The 18453-nt window shown below is 43.3% G+C and overlaps 1 protein-coding gene across 50 annotated transcripts in view; it reads left to right on the top strand.

Moving 5' to 3' along the window:
• Positions 1–18453, top strand: part of PLCB4 (phospholipase C beta 4) — a 487242-nt gene that overhangs the window by 119325 nt on the left and 349464 nt on the right. For 2 of the 50 annotated variants that reach the window (XM_085003080.1, XM_085003087.1), the window contains exon 1: positions 5151–5338. The exons of 46 other annotated variants lie outside the window; for them this stretch is intronic. The gene's annotated coding sequence lies outside the window, so the exon portion shown is untranslated. Of the gene's footprint in view, positions 1–5106; positions 5339–18453 lie in introns of those variants that run through there. 2 more of the 50 variants (XM_085003065.1, XM_085003053.1) reach the window with 2 other exon arrangements.

Raw genomic sequence — 18453 nt, forward strand, 5'->3', positions numbered from 1 at the left:
TGGGGACAGGTCTCTCTTGCGTCACCACCAAGGTCTCATCCACTCCCTCTCTCTGCCCATCAGGAGCGTCCTGCGTGTGTTGGGATTGATTTGCATCTTGCTCCTATATCTTCTAAGAGCATCTTCTGCCCAGCCTGGCTTGCAGGTGCCCCACTACAGCTCAGGGAGAATTGAAGTATAGAATTGTCATCTGTGGGGAAACTGCTTCTTTTCCTTTCACAAATCCGATATCATCAGACGGTCTCCAGCGTTGATTTTTTTTTTTTTATAAACCTTCCATGTCTCAACTTGTTAGGTTTATGCTTTGAGTTTTCTACATAAATATTTGGTCAGGGTCCTAGATACGCTATGAACTCTTATTGTTATTATTTTTTAATGGCAACACCCATAGCATATGGAAGTTCCATCTGAGCCCCAGCAGCCACTGCAACGCCAGATCCTTTAACCCACTGTATGGGGCTGGGAATCAAACCTGTGCCTCCACAGCAACCTGAGGTGCTATGGTCAGATTCTTAACCCGCTGCACCACAGCAGGAACTCTGGCACTATGGACTCTTAAAGGGAAGGGAGTGGGCATTGGAGCACTAGTGTGGTACCCCAAATGCTTCAGGAATTTTTATTCCCATTGTATTTTCCTCTTCAAACCTTTTTAATGAAAATTTCACATGTACAGTAACTTGAAAGAGTTTTCAGTGAACAGCTGTATATTCACCACCTAGATTCCACTGTTAACATTTTGCTTCATCACATCTGTCAACCTTCCTATCCCTTTGTCCATCTCTTCCCATTTTTTTTTTTTTTTTTTTTTTTTTGTCCTTTAGGGCCGTACCCGCAGCATGTGGACGTTCCCAGGCTAGGGGTAAAGTTAGAGATACAGCTGCCAGCCTACACTACAGCTAAGAGCAACGATGGATTCTTAACCCATGGAGCACCATCTTATTTTTGATGCCTTTTAAAATAAGCCTCAGTTGGCATATTTCACTATTCTTATGATTAACTAGAGTTCAGTATTTTTTGAGTGTTTCATGTGAAATGCACACATCCTTAATTGTACATAAGTTGAGCTTTGACACGTTGAGTGTACCTGTATAAATCCCCGGCAAAATATAGAACATTACCAGCACCTGAGAAAGTTCCCTTATGCCCCTTCTCGGCTCCTTTTGTTCTTTTGTGAATTTTCCTAAATGAGGACTTAATTCATCCCAAATAGGTGATTTGTGATTAGTTTATTTCTTGAAACTAAATTTTGATCAACTTTATTTCATGCAGGTTACTTTCATATTTAGCAGTACACATTGTACATTGTACTTTCTTTTTCTTTTCTTTTTTTTTCTTTTTTTTCTTTTTAGTGCCGTACTCTAGTATATGGAGGTTCCCAAGCTAGGGGTTGAATCGGAGCTGTAGCCGCTAGCGGACACCACTGACACAGCAACTCGGGATCTGAGCTGCCTCTTTGACCTACGCCACAGCTCATGGCAACACCGGATCCTTAACCCACTGAGTGAGGCCACGGATCAAACCTGTGTCCTCATGGATTCTAGTCAGATTCATTTCCGCTGAGCCATGATGGGAACTCCTGTACGACACTTTCTAACATGTTAATATTTCATCTAGACTAACTCATCATGTTCCTTAGTTCTGACACATCAAAGATTTAATAACAGTAACTTAGAATATCTGGTTTTCCTCTCGGCAGAGATTACTTGCCAAAAACTCGGTTGATTCTTATACATCAGTAGACACAGATACTTGGCAGTAACCATGTTCTAAGAGGTTCTTGGTGCGATTGCACCTGTTTTCTCTGGATACAAAGGAACAAAACAAAACAAAACAAAACACCTTTTTCAGGCCAGCTGTTCCTTGTGAAGATTTTATTTGAGGATGTATTCACCTCATCATTGAGCTTGAAATATATGTTGGTTGACACTGCTTCTTTGGGAACAGAAAGCTCTGTTCCTGTGATAATCTTAATTCCAGAAATATTCCATGTTTACATACAGGAGTTTGTGTCAACTTTACCCTCAAGTAATTTGGATCTTCTCTCATAAAGATACAAGGAGCTGTGTAAAACCTCCATTACCCGGACTGCACCTAGCCTGAAACTCCAGGCTCTCCGAATGACTTATAACCAGAAAAATAAAAATATCCAGCCATGTCTTTGGTCACAAGCAGTTTTTAAATATCCAGCAAGAAAGCATAGGCCAGAGAGTATGATAAAAATGAACAAGTTTATAAAGTTGTTCAGGGTTTTTTTTTTTTTTTTTTTTTTTTTGTCTTTTTGCCTTTTGAGGGCCGCTCCCCCAGCATTTGAAGGTTCCCAGGCTAGGGGTCTAATCAGAGCTGTAGCCACCAGCCTACACCAGAGCCATAGCAATATGGGATCTGAGCCACGTCTGCGACCTACACCACAGCTCCCGGCAACGCCGGATCTTTAACCCACTGAGCAAGGCCAGGGATCGAACCTGCAACCTCATCGTTCCTAGTCGGATTCATTAACCACTGAGCCACAACGGGAACTCCACAGGGGCTATTAAGTACTCACGTTGAGTTCTTTGAAAGTGCCAGAAAACTTCCATTTTTTATTTGGTTATTTTCACTAGTCATTTTCACACCATTTAATGAAACATGAAACTCATCTTCTGAGAACCCACCCACCTCCTTCAACTGTTCCTTACGTAGAGCTGGATTTTGCTTTTCTAGTAAATACTGAATTATAAGCAGTGGTTTATTTATTTCAGTAAGAAAAATCCATAGAGAACAACTCAGAGTTACAGATATTATATGTGAGGTACTTAGAAGTTTCTCTGACAGTTTTTCTCCAGAAAATTTACATAGAGAATTTATTGTGATTTTTAAGGGTACATCATTTAATAGAAACTTTAAGAGAAAGTTCTCTCTTAAAAAGGAATCCAAGAAAATAGCCCAGCAGTTTTTAAAAGCATACTGTATGATCCTTAGAATCAATTGATCAAATACTTCAACAGTTATCTATTCAAAATTTTAAACCAGAAACTGGAGTTCCCGTCGTGGCGCAGTGGTTAACGAATCCGACTAGGAACCATGAGGTTGCGGGTTCGGTCCCTGCCCTTGCTCAGTGGGTTAACGATCCGGCGTTGCCGTGAGCTGTGGTGTAGGTTGCAGATGCGGCTCAGATCCCGAGTTGCTGTGGCTCTGGCATAGGCTAGTGGCTACAGCTCCGATTCAACCCCTAGCCTGGGAACCTCCATATGCCGCGGGAGCGGCCCAAAGAAATAGCAAAAAGACAAAAAAAAAAACAAAACAGAAACTGGCTCTGTCTCATTAGGGCTAATATATAGTTAACTGCCTATAGGCCAAAAACCAAACCAAACCAAAACAACAGCAAAAAGAACCCCAAAGCCCTGCATGCATATTTACTCCATTCTCGTTTTCCAAGCTATTTAAAGTTGCTTTTCTCTGAGATGAAAGAACAGAGTCATATTTACAAATAAATACTTGCTGAAGTCAATTCTGATAAAATAATTTGGAGAACTGTTGTAAGAAAAACATAAATTCAAGTTATAAATCAAAGCAGCTTTCCACGCAATTACAACAGTATGAGACTTCTACTTATTTAAATATTTTATCTTATGACATTGGGGGCATCAGAGGCGTATATCTGCATTTCTTGGTATAATCATGTAACCTAAAGTAGAGAATTGTGGGAAATGGTCACTTTTTCCCCCTCTTACAATGTCAAGCCCCAGTGGAATAGAAAAAAATGTCAGTTATCTTCCCTCATATCTTATAGAGTACTTGCACTTATTATAAGTTCATCTTATAACAAAGTGGTACCATTTTTGCAGGTCTTATAATACTTTCAGCTTCGATTAAAATTTTAAGATGCTTGGAAGTTCCCATTGCGGCTCAGTGGGAACGAACCCGACTTGTTTCCATCAGGATGTGGGTTCTGTGGCCAATAGGTCAAGGATCTGGCTTTGCCACAAGCTGTGGTATAGGTCGCAGATGTGGCTCGGATCCCACATTGCTGTGTCTGTGGCATAGGCTGGTGGCTACAGATCCAATTCAACTCCTAGCCTGGGAACCTCCATGTGCCTTGAGTGTGGCCCTAAGAAGCAAAAAAAAAAAAAAAAAAAAAAAAAAAAATTAAGATTCTAGGACAGGAGAGAAGTCACCCAGCCATTTTCTGTGGAGTAGAATATCTTACCCTTTTCCTTTGTACATCCTGCCTGTCCTTGAAGGGTGAGCATAAAAGTCAACCATCCCCGGAGTGTCCGTCGTGGCACAGAGGAAACGAATCCGACTAGGAACCACGAAGTTTCGGGTTTGATCCCTGGCCTTGCTCAGTGGGTTAAGGATCCAGCATTGCTATGAACTGTGGTGTAGGTCACAGACTTGGTTCAGATCCTGTGTTGCTGTGGCTGTGGCATAGGCCGGCAGCTGTAGCTCTGATTCAACCCCTAGCCTGGGAACCTCCATGTGCTGTGGGTGTGGCCCTTAAAAAGCAAAAAACAAACAAAAAAAGTCAACCATCTTGAAGTTTTCCTGCCTGTGTTAAGTCAAATCTTTGCCCATCTCTCCATCGCTTGAGTACGTATCGCATTGATTTATCAACCTTTTGGCATAGTCTTCAGTGCAGGTAAAGACTGTTAATTATTCTCTAATTATTTTATATATTAACCTCATCTTCCCAGGGATCTCACAGAATTCCTTTGTGAGAATTCCTCTGTGTGAGAACCCTGTCTTGCACATCTTTTGCATTTCCTGTTTTTTCTTGCTTTGTGCTTTGGAAAGCCTTCACTCAGTAAATATTGCTGGCTAATCGCCTGAATATTAAGACAGCCCACTTGTCTCTGCAAACGTGATTAACTTCATTCCCCCTCCTCTTCTAGCACCTTGCCCTAAGAATAAAAGTAACGGAAGGATCACATTAAGGCAGAATAATTTGTAGTTTTATGTTTCTTTTCCCTTCACTTTTAAAAGTTATTGTCATGTATCTGGCCATGTTTCAGTGTTAGCCCTAACGTTAGGCACTTTAGTAATTCCTTTCATCTATGGAGAACAAATTGTTTTTCCAAAATAGTTTCATTTTCCAGAATGACTCCGTGAAGCACGTTCGCCCCAGTTGTTGTCTGGAATGTAAAAAAAATCTAACACTCTGAAGTTTAGCTACTGAAGGACTTGGGAACAGAAAAGGGACCACACGTTGCTTTCAGTGCATCCTGGCCAGGAATGTAGGAGTTTTGTGAGCTGAGTTCTTTGCCCCAGCAAGCTTGGGTGTGGTCTGTGGTCTGGAGTGGAGTGCTGAGCTGGAAAATCTGTTCATCGGTTTCTCCATCCTGTCCTTTGTCTGCATCACGTAAGTACATCTACCAAAGGAAGGAAATAAGGCATGACAGTCATTGTAGGCATACCTTGTCCTGCACAGTATTACTAGTTGCTAACTCTATGCAAACAGATTTTCTGCATCTGCTAACAAATTGGGACATCTGGCAAAGCCCAGACTTGTGTTCTCTGCCGTAGAGAAGGCACGTGATCTCCAGTTCAACTCAGTGTCCTCAAGATTCTTGTATTAGTGGCCTGTTGCTGCTATAACACATTGCCATAAATTTTGTGGCTTAAAACAACACAGGTTTATCATCTTACAGTTCTGGAGGTCAGAAGTCTAAAATAAGTCTGCAGGGTCATGTTTTCTCTGAAGATTCTAGGGAGCAACCTGTTGTTTTGTCTAGTTTCTGGAGGTTGCTTGAATTCTGTGGCTTGTGGCTGCATCACTCTGACCTCTAGTTCCATTGTCATACCTCCTCCTTTGATCCACCTTCCCACCTCTTCTATTGTATAAGAACCCTTGCAATTCTTATGGGGGGTCCACCCATCTCTCTATTGTAAGATCTTTAATCACCTCTGCAAAATCTCTTTTGCTATATAAGATGACATATAGCAAAGGGATGTTCCAGGGATTAGGACCTGGACATCTTGGGGACAGGGGGCAATGTTATGCTTACTATACCCCAAATCTACCCGCTCCCTCTAGTGACATATCTGGCCATTTCAGACTCTGACCTCTAAAGGGTTGAACAACTGCAGTTGGTTTCCACTAACCTGGAGTTGAATGTTTATCCAGCCAATAAGACGAGAATATTTAAAAAATGGATCCTTTCCTTCCTCTCTTCACAAATCATTGTATGTTACTATATCTTCTTCTCTAAATGTTGCATTTAATAATTAGAAAAAGAAATAGCTCTTCCTTCTCTCTTGGCTATCTTCTGTTTTTGTTTTGTTTTACCCAACATTATTTTATATTTCAAATCCTTTTTTTCCACCGTGGTTTTCTTTTCACCTCTAGAGTAAACTTCCTGCTCATATAGCCATTTCTTCTTTCCTTGCTCCCTTGACTATTAATCTCTCAAACGCTGGTTCTTGTCCCTTGGGGAATTTCTGTTTCCATTGTGATTTGTGGTTTTCTTCCCTCTTTCTCCATCTTTTCATGTAATTTCTTCTTTTCACCCTCTACTTCTGTCCTCACAATTTTCTTATCTATCTTTTTCATCTGACAATAGAAAGTGATGTACATTTTGAACTTTGACACTGTCATTTATCAGCAGAACATAGTGTAATGTCCACTTTTCCTGATAAAAGAGTGGCAAAATTAATGTCAGAAACACAAAAGCTACTTAGTACCCTAAGGATTGAGAAGAAAAACTCAACCGTACAGAAAGGTATCTGAAGCAGGAATAGTTTGTCCATCTATTCCAATATTCCAAGAACCATGGCATGTTTTCTTTTGACCTTTCTTAATACTGTTAGTGTGGATAGTGTAACTAGTGAAATAAATTAGACTTTTTATATAATTCATGGGTAAGGCTGTTTCAGAACTATATAAGAATCCAGAAGACCAGGGTATAAAGCAGTGCTTCTCCACGTGCGGTCCCCAGACTAGCATCACCTGGGAACTTGCTAGAAATGCCAACTACCAGGTCCCACTCCAGACCAACGGGATCAGAAGCTCTGAAGAGAGGGTTAAAATTCTATGTTCTAACAGGCTCTCCAGGAGATTCTGATGCATAGGCAAGTTTAAGAACTGATACATTTTATTTTTACACCAGGAAGCTGGGGAGAAGCTTTTCTCTCTCTCATTTTCTATTTCTTTTTTGTTTTGTTTTGGTTTTGGCCACAGTAATGGCACGTGGAAGTTCCCAAGCCAGGGACTGAACCTGCGCCACAGCGGTGACCTGAACTGCTGCGGTGACCACACCAGATCCTTAACCCACTGTGGCACAAGTGAACTCCCTATAAATAGTTTTTAAATTGCTGAATGTTACTGAATTGTGTGGCTATATCACATTTTATTTACACGTTGGTAGACCTGTATATTTTTCCAGTTTCAGGCTACGAAAGTTGCTGTGAACTTTTGTATACAAGTCTTTTTTGTTGTTGTCGTTCCTTTTTTATTTTATTTATTTATTTTCTTTTTTTTTTTTTTTTTTTTTTTTTAGGGCCACACTTGCGGCACATGGAGGTTCCTAGGCTACAGCTGCTGGCCTATGCCACAGCTACAGCAACACAGGATCCGAGCAGCGTCTGCAACCTACACCACAGCTCATGGCAATGCTAGATCCTTAACCCACTGAACGAGGCCAGGGATTGAACCCTCAACCTCATGGTTCCTAGTTGGATTCGTTTCCACTGCACCATGAGGGGAACTCCCAGTATACAAATCTTTATGTGGACATGTTGTTTTGAGTAAATATCTAAGGATGGAATGGCTGGAACTATACATGTTCTGTTGCATAAAAAAACTGCCAAATTGGTCTCCAAAATGGTGGGACAGTTTTGCATTCACATCTGCAATACTTGAGAGTTCCACTGGGCTATTTTTACCTGTTGTGATATTACACAGAGAGGGATTCAATTGTATGTTGATATTTAATATGTGTAATTTACATTACAGGTGTGTATGTACACACATGTAGAAAAGTGGTTATGTTTCATTATGTTATGAGAATGCGGATCACCAGTTTTGTTAGTGAAATGCTAAATAATGCATAATATGAAGTTGTAACCCATAAATGCAAAACTCTTAAGTTTTATATATATATATATGTAGATATATGATTAATTTTCTGTTTTTCTTTAATATTTGCTTGCTTATGTCATTTGCTGACCATTGCTCACAGTTAGGTGGCAACCTTTCAGGAAAAATGATAGGAACCCTAACACGAGGAAATTGTTATCACTCTTTCTTCCCCTCCCAGCTTCGGAAAAGGCTCCTGTCATATGAATTTGGTGTTAGCTCAGGCTAGACCTCTGCTGTTGCACCAGAAAGAGTGTAAGAACCTCTGAGATAAGGAGTGGGAAGAGAGACGAGCAAGTGAAAGATATTGAGGAAGAGTGATTATAGGTGGAATAAAAGGAGTGGAGTGGCTATGAGGGAAGAGAGTTTCAAGGAGGGGTGGTCAGGACCCAGGAATGACATGAGGATGGAACCAATGGATGTGGCTGCCATGGAGACCAGACTTACCCACATCATCATCACGACACCAAGCAGAATGTGAAAAATATCCAAGAGAAGGAAAAGCCACATGCTGTCAGGGAAGAGAGTGACTGATTCTATACCTGGGATGGGGAAGGGAAAAGTAGGGACAGCTTCAGAGAGAGCAGTCAGTATAAGGACAGGAGAAGAGAGGAAGAAAAAGAACCTCATTTCTGTAAATGAAATGCCAGGGAGTTCCTATTGTGGCTCAATGGAAACGAATCTAACTGGTACCCCTGAGGATACAGGTTTGATCCCTGGCCTTGCTCAATTGGTTAAGAATCTGGCATTGTCATGGGCTATGGTGTTGGCTGCGGATGCAGCTTGGATCTGGTGTTGCTGTGGCTGTGGTATAGGCCAGGGGCTACAGCTGCGATTCAACCTCTAGTCTGGAAACCTCCAAATGCCCGGGGTGCAGCCTTAAAAAGACAACGACAACAACAACAAGAATGCTGGAATTGTTGAATGGCATTCCTAGAGCATGGGAATAAAATTTATGGCTGGGTGGTTTACTATACAAAATTTTATCCTAAAGGTATGGGGACAAGTTAAACTGCTGCTGTTAATTTATTTCATACAGCAAGTAGAGTCCCTACGACAAGACTGAGCCAGGGGCAAGGTTGATATAAATTTCAGTGACTCATTCCTTGTGTCTAAAATAGCAGCAGGCTGGGGGTCAAAGTGTAGTGAAGAAAGGCAGTCTTTTTGACACATATTCCCCTTGAAAGCAAACTTACAACCAGTATACGTCATGCAGCTTTCTCAAGCTGGTGTAGGGACTGGGACATAGGGGGATAAAGGTGGGAAATGGGACACAAGGCTCCCTCAGATCATGAAAGGCATTGTGTTTTATGCAAAGTCATTTTGATTTTATCCTATAGGTCAGCCATTTTCAAAACGCCTCTAGACATAGCTTTGGGCATCCGTGAAGACATTCTAATGGATAGTTCCCATCGTGACTCCGAGGAAATGAATCTGACTAGCATCCATGAGGACTCAGGTTTGATCCCTGGCCTCGCTCAGTGGGTTAAGGATCCGGCATTGCTGTGAGCTGTGTGTAGGTTGCAGATGCTGTTCGGATCTGATGTTGCTGTGGTTGTGGTGTAGGCCAGCAGCTACAGCTCCAAATTGACTCCTAGCCTGGGAACCTCCACATGCCATGGGTGTGGCCCTAAAAAGACAAAAATAAAAAATAAAAATAAAAAAGACATTCTAATGGGGAACACTTAGGGTTCAGAGACTTGTAAGGGGATAGCCGTCCAGGTTTCCAGCCTTTATGGCCACTCTTTCCTAAAGTTGATCTTCCTGGAGATGCAGCTGCTCTCCCGATTCCCTTTTTATAGAAGGGATTCATTCCTCTCATCTTTCCAGAGTTCTAATATTGTCCTGTGAGGCGAAAACAGCCCAAGGCCTAAACAAAAGGACACTCTGTTATATCGAGATGGAAGGCATGTTTGGATCACTTGGCATATTTGATACGTGATTGAAAGTAATGTTGATGATAGATCACCATCTTTTGGCCTAAAACTCAAAAAGAATTCAGGGATGTGGGTGATGTGGTTGCAGCTAAACTCTCACACATTCATCTACGTTTTAGGGCAAAAGGATTTATCAGCAGTTATGCATAGGAATATGAAAAATTGGAATAAAATTGGTGCAAAACCATTATTACTTTAGCATTAAGGAATATTCATCTATAGATGCCTAGGTTAATTTTTTAAAGCTGTATCTTATCAAGAGACATATTTTAAAGTTTTTTTATATTTAATATTTATTGATCAAAATTTTATTATATTTGTGTGTTTTTCAGTTGTTTACTAGTTATATGTTATTGTATAACTCAGAAGAAATTATTTCACCCTTTGGGGCTAAATTCAGAGTAAATTAATACTTAAATTCTAAATTATTTGCATATTTTTGTTGTGTATATGCATGTATATGATAGGTCAATTCAAAAAATATCTTGAGGAGTTCTTGTTGTGGCTCAGCGGTTAACGAATCCAACTAGTGTCCATGAGGACTTGGGTTCGATCCCTGGCCTGGCTCAGTGGATTAAGGATCTGCCTTTGTTGTGAGCTGGGGTGTAGGTTGCAAACTTGGCTTAGACCTGGCTTTGCTGTGGTTGTGGCATATATTGTCAGCTACAGTTCCGAGTGGACCCCAAGCCTCGGAACTTCCATGTGCATGGATTCGGCCAAAAAAAGACAAAACAAAAACAAACAAAAAAACTTTGAATAATCAAAATATATTCACTAAGATAAAATTTTGCATTGAAGATAGAATGAGAAGAGCATGATAAAACGTAAATGTTAAACGAGAGCTTATTGGAGTTCCTGCCATGGTGCAGTGGGTTGAGAATCCCACTGCAGTAACTCAGGTCACTGTGGAGACACAGGTTTGATAAGCAGCCTGACACAGTGGGTTAAAAGATCTGGCATCGCCTCAGCTTCGGCATAAGTGTCAGCTGTGGCTTGGATTCGGTCCCTAGCCTGGGAACTTCCATATGACACAGGTGGGGCTGTAAAATTTTTTTAAAAAAGAAAAGAAGGCCTTATTTATTTAATTTTGGCTGCCCCCATGGCATGCAGAAGTTCCTGGGCCAGAGTTTGAACCCAAGCCACAGCAGTGGCAACACCTAATCCTTAAGTGCTAGGCCACCAGGGAACTCCAGAATTTATTTATTTTTTTAAATGGATGATCATGGGTATCAAATCACTGTACTGTTTAAATTCTTGTGGATTTATTTGAGTGATATAGCAGTTATTTTACTTAAAATGTCAACCTTTACAGCATGCCAGAAATTTATATCAACAACTTTTTTGAATGTATGATGATAAAAATTAGGATATCAACTTAAAACCAACTATTGGTTACCTGGTTTTTCTAGTTTCTTTAGAGGGATACAAGCACAGATTTTTTTTTTTTTGTTTATCTTTTCTGGGGCTGCTCCCGTGGCATATGGAGGTTCCCAGGCTAGGGGTCCAATCAGAGCTGCAGCTGTCGGCCTACGCCAGAGCCACAGCAAGGAGGGATCTGAGCCACGTCTGCGATCTACACCTCAGCTCACAGCCAGATCCTTAACCCCCTGATCAAGGCCAGGGATCAAACCTGCAACCTCATGGTTCCTAGTCAGATTCATTAACCACTGCGCCACGATGGGAACTCCACAGGCACAGATTTTGGAGAAGCTGCAGTTATGGATAATGGGGCATCACTAAAGCATTTTGAATAGAGAAATACCTGTTAAGATGGGTGGATTTGTGGAGTTCCTGTTGTAATTCAGCTGGGTTAAGAACCCATGTAGTCTTCATGAGGATGTGCGTAGATTCTTGGCCTCGCTCAGTGGGTTAAGGATACGGTATTGCTGCATGGAGATGCGGCTCAGATCCACTGCTGCCCTGGCTGTGGTGTAGACTTCAGCAGCAGCTCGCATTTGACCACTAGCCAAATATATATATGGGTGGCTTTGAAAAGGTATTCTGCTTCCAAGTAGATAATGTATAGGGTGAAGCGTAGAGGTTGGAGGTAATAGGAAACTGGGGGTAAGTGGAATACTGAATAAAGTTTTACAGTAGAGAGTTCCCTTCATGGCTTCGCTGGCCTCGCTCAGTGGGTTAAGGATCCTGTTTTGCCATGAGCTGTGGTGTAGGTCACAGACTCGGCTCGGAACTCACGTTGCTGTGGCTGTGGCTGTGGCTGTGGCTGTGGCTGTGGCTGTGGCTTGTGGCCGGCAGCTGTAGCTCCGATTGGACCCCTAGCCTTGGAACCTCTATATGCCAGAAGTGTGGCCCTAAAAAGACAAAAGACAAATAAAAAGAAAGAAAGAAAGAAAGAAAGAAAGAAAGAAAGAAAGAAAAGATGGGCTGCTATCTTAAGCAGAATAATGGCTCCCCAAAATGTCTAAGTTCTGGTTTTTAGAATTTGTAAATTTTACCTTCTGTGACAAAAGGGAAGTCATGGATCTGATTAAGAGAATGGACCTTGAAATGTTTAGATTATCCTAGATAGTCTGTGTGGGTCAAGGTATGAGTTCTTAAAAAGTAGGGAACTTTGGGAGTTCCCCGGTGGCCAGCAGTGAAGGATCTGATGTCACTGCTGTGACTTGGGTTGCTGCTGTGGCACAGGTTCAACCCCCGACACAGGAACTTATGCATACCATAGGTGTGCCCCCCAAAAATTAAAAATTAAAGTAGAAATCTTAACTGACTATTGTCAGAGAGAGAGAGAATGCACATGTGCTTGGATGTTAGAACAAATGGCATGAGAAATCCAAAGCTTGAAGGAATTTGTGACTTGATTCACATTACTGGCTTTGAACGTGGAAGAAGGGACCCATGACCCAAGGAACGTGAGTGGCCTCTCCAAGCTGGGAGTTGCAAGTGACAGCTTTTCCCTCAGACCCTCTAGAAGGAAGCACTGTCCTTGGTTTTACTTGGTGAGACCTATGTTATACTTCTGACCCACAGAAATTTGAGACAGAGAAGTGGTGTTGTTTTAAGCCACTGGGTTTGTGGATGTTGTTATGAGACCAGCAGAAAACTAACACAGCAGGTTTGCTCAGGTTTTTCACTGAGAAAGGAAATGACTATTTTTTTCTCTTGACATTGAATTCGATATGCCAGAGGTTTGCAGTCCAGGGTCACAGGCATTTTAGTCTCTTTGAGCACCTGCCTCCTGGAGCAAATGAGACAAAGTGGCCATGGAGGAGCATTTTATTTCAAACTTAGTTGTTTTCACTTCTCTCCCTGTGGGTGTCTTCTTCCTCAAAGTCGGAAGTCGGAATAGATGATCTTCAGTTTGAAAATTCTGAAGTTACTTGCCTCAGATGGAGCGAAATAAAACAAAAGACATCACTGTCCAGGACAGTCCCTTCTCTGGTGAGGATGAGGGGGGAGAAAAATGAAGAAGCACATGCAGGAAGTATTGGTGAACATAGGAACAGAGCATGCACCATAAGACATGGGTGTGGAGGTTCCCATTGTGGCTCAGTGGGTTAAGGACCTGACATTGTCTCTGTGAGGCTGCTCACTCAGTGGGTTAGGAATCTGGCCTTTCCACATGCTGTGGTGTAGATCACAGAGATTCGGCTCGGATCCTGTGTTGCTGTGGCTGTGGGGTAGGCCAACAGCTGCGGCTCCGATTCAACTCCTGGTCCTGGGAACTTCCATGTGCTGCAGGTGCGGCTGTAAAAAGAAAGAAAGAAAAGACATGAGTGTGGACTGGGTGCCCAGTGCCTTGTTTAGGGATGCAGCATTCCTAGACATAAATCAGCATGTGCCCTGGAATTTCTTGGCTGAAGTCCCTCATTTTGCATCAAAGTGTAAGTGAAATAGAGAGTTCTCAACAGAAGCATGTATTGTCCTAACAGTCTTGTGGGCCAAAAATTCATCATCGTAAGAATCTGTGTCTTGGCATCACTGTGGATTATTACGTAAAATAATCTGTGTTATTGAAAGCCTTCTCAGGCTCATTGTTCAGAGATTTCAGTCCCACAAGTAGAATCAGCTGCTTGATGGAGAATTTTCCTATTTCTCCGGTTTTCCTGTTTGAATTCTACAGGCTGGGGGAGGTGTGAGGTGGTGGTTGTGCAGAGATTGCTCTGGGGAAGCGTGCATGCTAATGCCTGTTCTTTAGGGCTACCTCTTGCCTAAACTCGAGTAGTGCCCCAACTGAAAATCCCCTTGAAAATGTGATTTCTGGAGTCGCCGTTGTGGTGCAGTGGGAACAAATCCGACTAGGAACCGTAAGGTTGCAGGTTCCATCCCTGGCCTCGCTCAGTGGGTTAAACCGATCCCGTGTTGCCATGAGCTGTGGTATAGGTCACAGATGTGGCTCGGATCTGGCTTTGCTGTGGCTCTGGCGTAGATCGGTGGCTGTAGCTCCAATTAGACCTCTAGCCTGGGACCCTCCATATGCTGTGGGTGACACCCTAAAAAGCAAAAAAAAAAATAAAGTGATTTCTGGTATAACTTTCACTCAAAGACAGGCAATCTTGCTGACCTGAGGAGAAGACTGCAATCAGTGGTGCCATGAAGACTACTTCCAGATCGCTTTAGTGTTGCTAACTCATTCCCTGGCTGAAGATCACATCCATACTCATTCTCACCCATTCAAGGACTCCAGGTGCAAATTCTGCAGGAAAAAGGGCTATTGATCCTTCTCCTCATTGAGAAGGAGTTTGTAATGTGATTCCATCTGAATCAGTTGTTGCTCTCAGACCCTGGTAGACTTTGTTCTAGCAAAATTATGTAAGCCCTTAAGCAACAATTGAACAAATGTTCATGAACTTGTTATCCAGACACCGGCTTGCCAAATGCTGTGGTGAGACTTGTGGAGATGAGAAGTCCAGTGAGTTAAGCCGCAGGGCCCATATGTTGTGTTTGATTGTGTTTCTGGGCAAAGTTCCATGGAAAAGATGACCTTGACCAAACTTTGAATAGCTGATCAAGCTGTGACGGTCAGAGATGTCCCAACAGTTGTCTTTTATCAAGAGCCATCAAATGTCTTTGGCCTCATACACTGTTACTAATATTGTGTTCATAATATTAGTCTTTCCAAGGAAGACTGGCACCGATCCACTTAATATCTATGAGCAGACTGCCAGTGTCATGGGCCGCCTGCCATAGGAGACTCAGTGTGATGATCATTCTTTTCTCTTGTCGCCTTGATCACCATGCAAGGTGTATCTCAGAGTAAGTCTTGTTAAGGTGGCACCCACAGCATATGGAAGTTCCCAGGCTAGGGGTCGAATCAGAGCTATGGCCTCTGGCCTACACCAGAGCCACAGCAAGGCCAGATCCGAAATGCATCTGCAACCTATACCACAGCTCACAGCAGCACCAGATCCTTTAACCCACTGAGCGAGACCGGGGATCAAACCTGCGTCCTCGTGGATACTAGTTAGATTTGTTTCCACTAAGCCATGATGGGAACTTCTCAGAGTAAGTCTTAATAATGCCCAGTGATCAAAGGTGGTTCCTTGAGGACAATTCCATTATTTTCCCTACACCTTCGGGGTCTAGCTTTTAGTCTTTTGGGGCTGTTCTAACAAAATAGCATAGCCTGGGTGGCTTAAGCAACAGAGATTTATTTCTTACAGTTCCAGAGGCTGAATTCCAAGGCCAGCATATTCCTCCTGATGAGGACTCTTCTAATTTGTAGACAGCCTTCTTCTGGCTGTGTTCCTCCATGGCCTTTCCCAAGTGCTTGCACCTAGAGAGGGACAGAATCAGGTGTCTTTATAAGGGCACGAATCCCATCACAAGGGCCCCACTCTAATGAACTAATCAAATCCTTATCACCTCCCAAAGTCTCACCTCCAAATACCATCACTTTGGGGATTAGGGCTTCAACAGGTAGTTTGGGGAAACACACGTATTTATTCCATAACAGTCTTGCTAGGACAACAAAAGGAGACAAATACTAATTGTTCTACAGAGGTGCTTAGAATAACGCTCCTATATTATCGCCAAAGGGTACCCAGTCATCTTTTTTTTTTTTTTTCCTTTTTGCTTAAGAAAGATACAGGTCAATATTAGTGAGCTAGTGAGACTTGGGAATTACTTTCTGATCTTGGGCTTACTTTCTGAAATGATTCTGAGGAAAGGAAGGGCAGAGTAAGTCATCAAGAACAATCCTGAGTGCAGCGTTGGGGTGGGGGTGGGGGGGGAGTTTCCTGTTTTCACGTTCTTTTGCGACAGCATCTCACCCATAGCCTGGACTGTGTAAATGAAGTGATCATTAACCAAGGTGGGTTTACAGCAATAAAGACTGCCTTATTGAGAGGTGATTCCTCTTTGTCTTTAGAAGTTATTCAGCTTTGGGCTCCATGCTCATTGCTGGCTGCTGGCTCTTGTTTTCGTCCACTTTGTGTGAGTGATGACTTAAGGCTTCCTCTTCATCCTTATGGGATCAGCACCTGTCTCTGGAACTCCCACAGTTAAAGCAGCTCCTTAGAGTTGGCTGGGCTGGAAACGACCCATTAGGCCTGGCCAATGTGCCAGAGGGAGGCTTGATCTTCATTTTTTTTCCAAAAGTGAAGGTTGATGGGAATTCGCTCAGTCATCATGGGCCTTACCAAGACTGTGCCTCCAAACCCGTGGGTTATCATGAGAGGCGCATCTGCGGTATTTATTGAGTGCATACTTGGGCACTTTCCCAGCTTGACCATGACATCAAGTGACAGGAAACTTTGGGCAGAGCTAGAGACTGAGAGGCATGGGGTTGCCCTCTCATAACCGGGAAAATTAACTTTTCATTACACGGTGACCAGCTGTCCCAGTGGCCTGGGACAGAGAAGTTCCTGGACACGGGATTTTCATATTTCAATCCAGGATGAGTTGGTTACCTGAGCTGAAACCCCTGCTCCTCCACTGGTGGGAGGTATGGGGCTGACCCGTCATATGATGGGGCCGTTCAGCATGGCTGTTCTCTTGCTCTCTGTACACCCCCCTGCTGGACCAGTCCCTGCTTCACTTAAGCTCTGCTCCCTTGACCGACTTTCCTTCATAATCCTAGAGCCTAATGAGTAAATGCCTAGTACTTTCCAACTGGTGATCCTACGATCTGTAGATCAGAATGTCTCATTCCCCGTTATCAAAGGGGAGCTGAGGGGTGTGCTCCTCTGCTGGTTTCCCTGGTAACAACCTGACATCAATTCCTCCTGTAACTGATAACCTCCTTCCTTCCTTCCCTGGTAATGAAGACTGTGCCGCCTCCTGCCTGATGTCCACCGCCCACGGTGGACAGGACCTTTTTTCTTCGAATGTGTAATATCCCCTCTCCAGTAAATCGTTGATGTCTCTGTAGCTGACTCCAGGCTCTTCCTTTGGTCTTGTGGCTGGGCAGCTACAAGGCTGGCAGGCCCTCCGGGTGCCGCCCAACACCTTTGTGTTTATCCTTGCTCAGCCGTCTCCTCTGAGTCCTGCCTGTGCTCCGAGGTACTGTCAGGGGGAACAGTTTAAGGGATACAGGTGATGGACATGACCACTCAGATGTTGTCACATGTAATTGCTCATTTCAAATTTTATTTACAAGGAGAATGTGTTTTTCTTCTTCTTTTTTTGTCTTTTTAGGGCCGCACTCTATGTGTATGGAACGTATGGAAGTTCCCAGGGTAAGGGTCCAATCAGAGCTATAGCCACCGGCCTACGCCACAGGCACAGCACCTCGGGATCCAAGCCATGTCTTCGACCTACACCACAGCTCATGGCAATGCCGGATTCCCAACCCACTGAGCGAGGCCAGGGATTAAACCCACCACCTCATGGATACTAGGCAGATTCATAACCCGCTGAGCCACAACAGGATGAGCCACAAGGATGAATATGTTCAGTGGGACCTGAAGTGTTCACTCAGTGGGGACCTTAGGTCTTTGCAACATGTGCAAGAGTCTGTGTGTGTTTGTTCAACTGTGGTGAGAAACGTGGTTCAGACCGTCTCCTGACCCTGGAAGATGTTGTCCAAATGCAGGTGGTCTCCTGGGTTTTCTGTTTTCTCCGGTCCAAATGTTTGCACTGCTCAGATGTTTGATCTGGGACTCCCCCACCCCATAGCAATGTGCTGTAGTTTGTGCCCTGGCCAGGATGCCTCTCGGTGTATTGGGGTGACTCCAGATTGGATCACGGAGCCCACCTCCCATGACACAGTGGCAGGAACCATTTTTCACCTTTCTCTCCCTCCTTCAGTTAGTGCCATGGAGGATAAAATAATGAATGGGCTGGTTAGGCTCTTCCAGGATGAGGTGGGAGTGACGATTCTAAAACCAGGCAGAGCAGGTAGCCTGTGCTGTGATATCGGAGCAGGTGGAAATTCATTCTCAGAAGCACAGATTAAGAGAGCAAAAAGGTCTCCTAGATTTTAAAATTAAGATTTAGGAGTTCCCGTCGTGGCGCAGTGGTTGTCGAATCCGACTAGGAACCATGGGGTTTCGGGTTCGGTCC

This window comes from Sus scrofa, chromosome 17 (assembly GCF_054392235.1).
Source record: "Sus scrofa isolate SSC_HxYL_T2T_F1_AM1 chromosome 17, Sscrofa_HxYL_maternal_Yorkshire_Landrace_v2.0, whole genome shotgun sequence".
NCBI classification, from domain to species: domain Eukaryota; kingdom Metazoa; phylum Chordata; class Mammalia; order Artiodactyla; family Suidae; genus Sus; species Sus scrofa.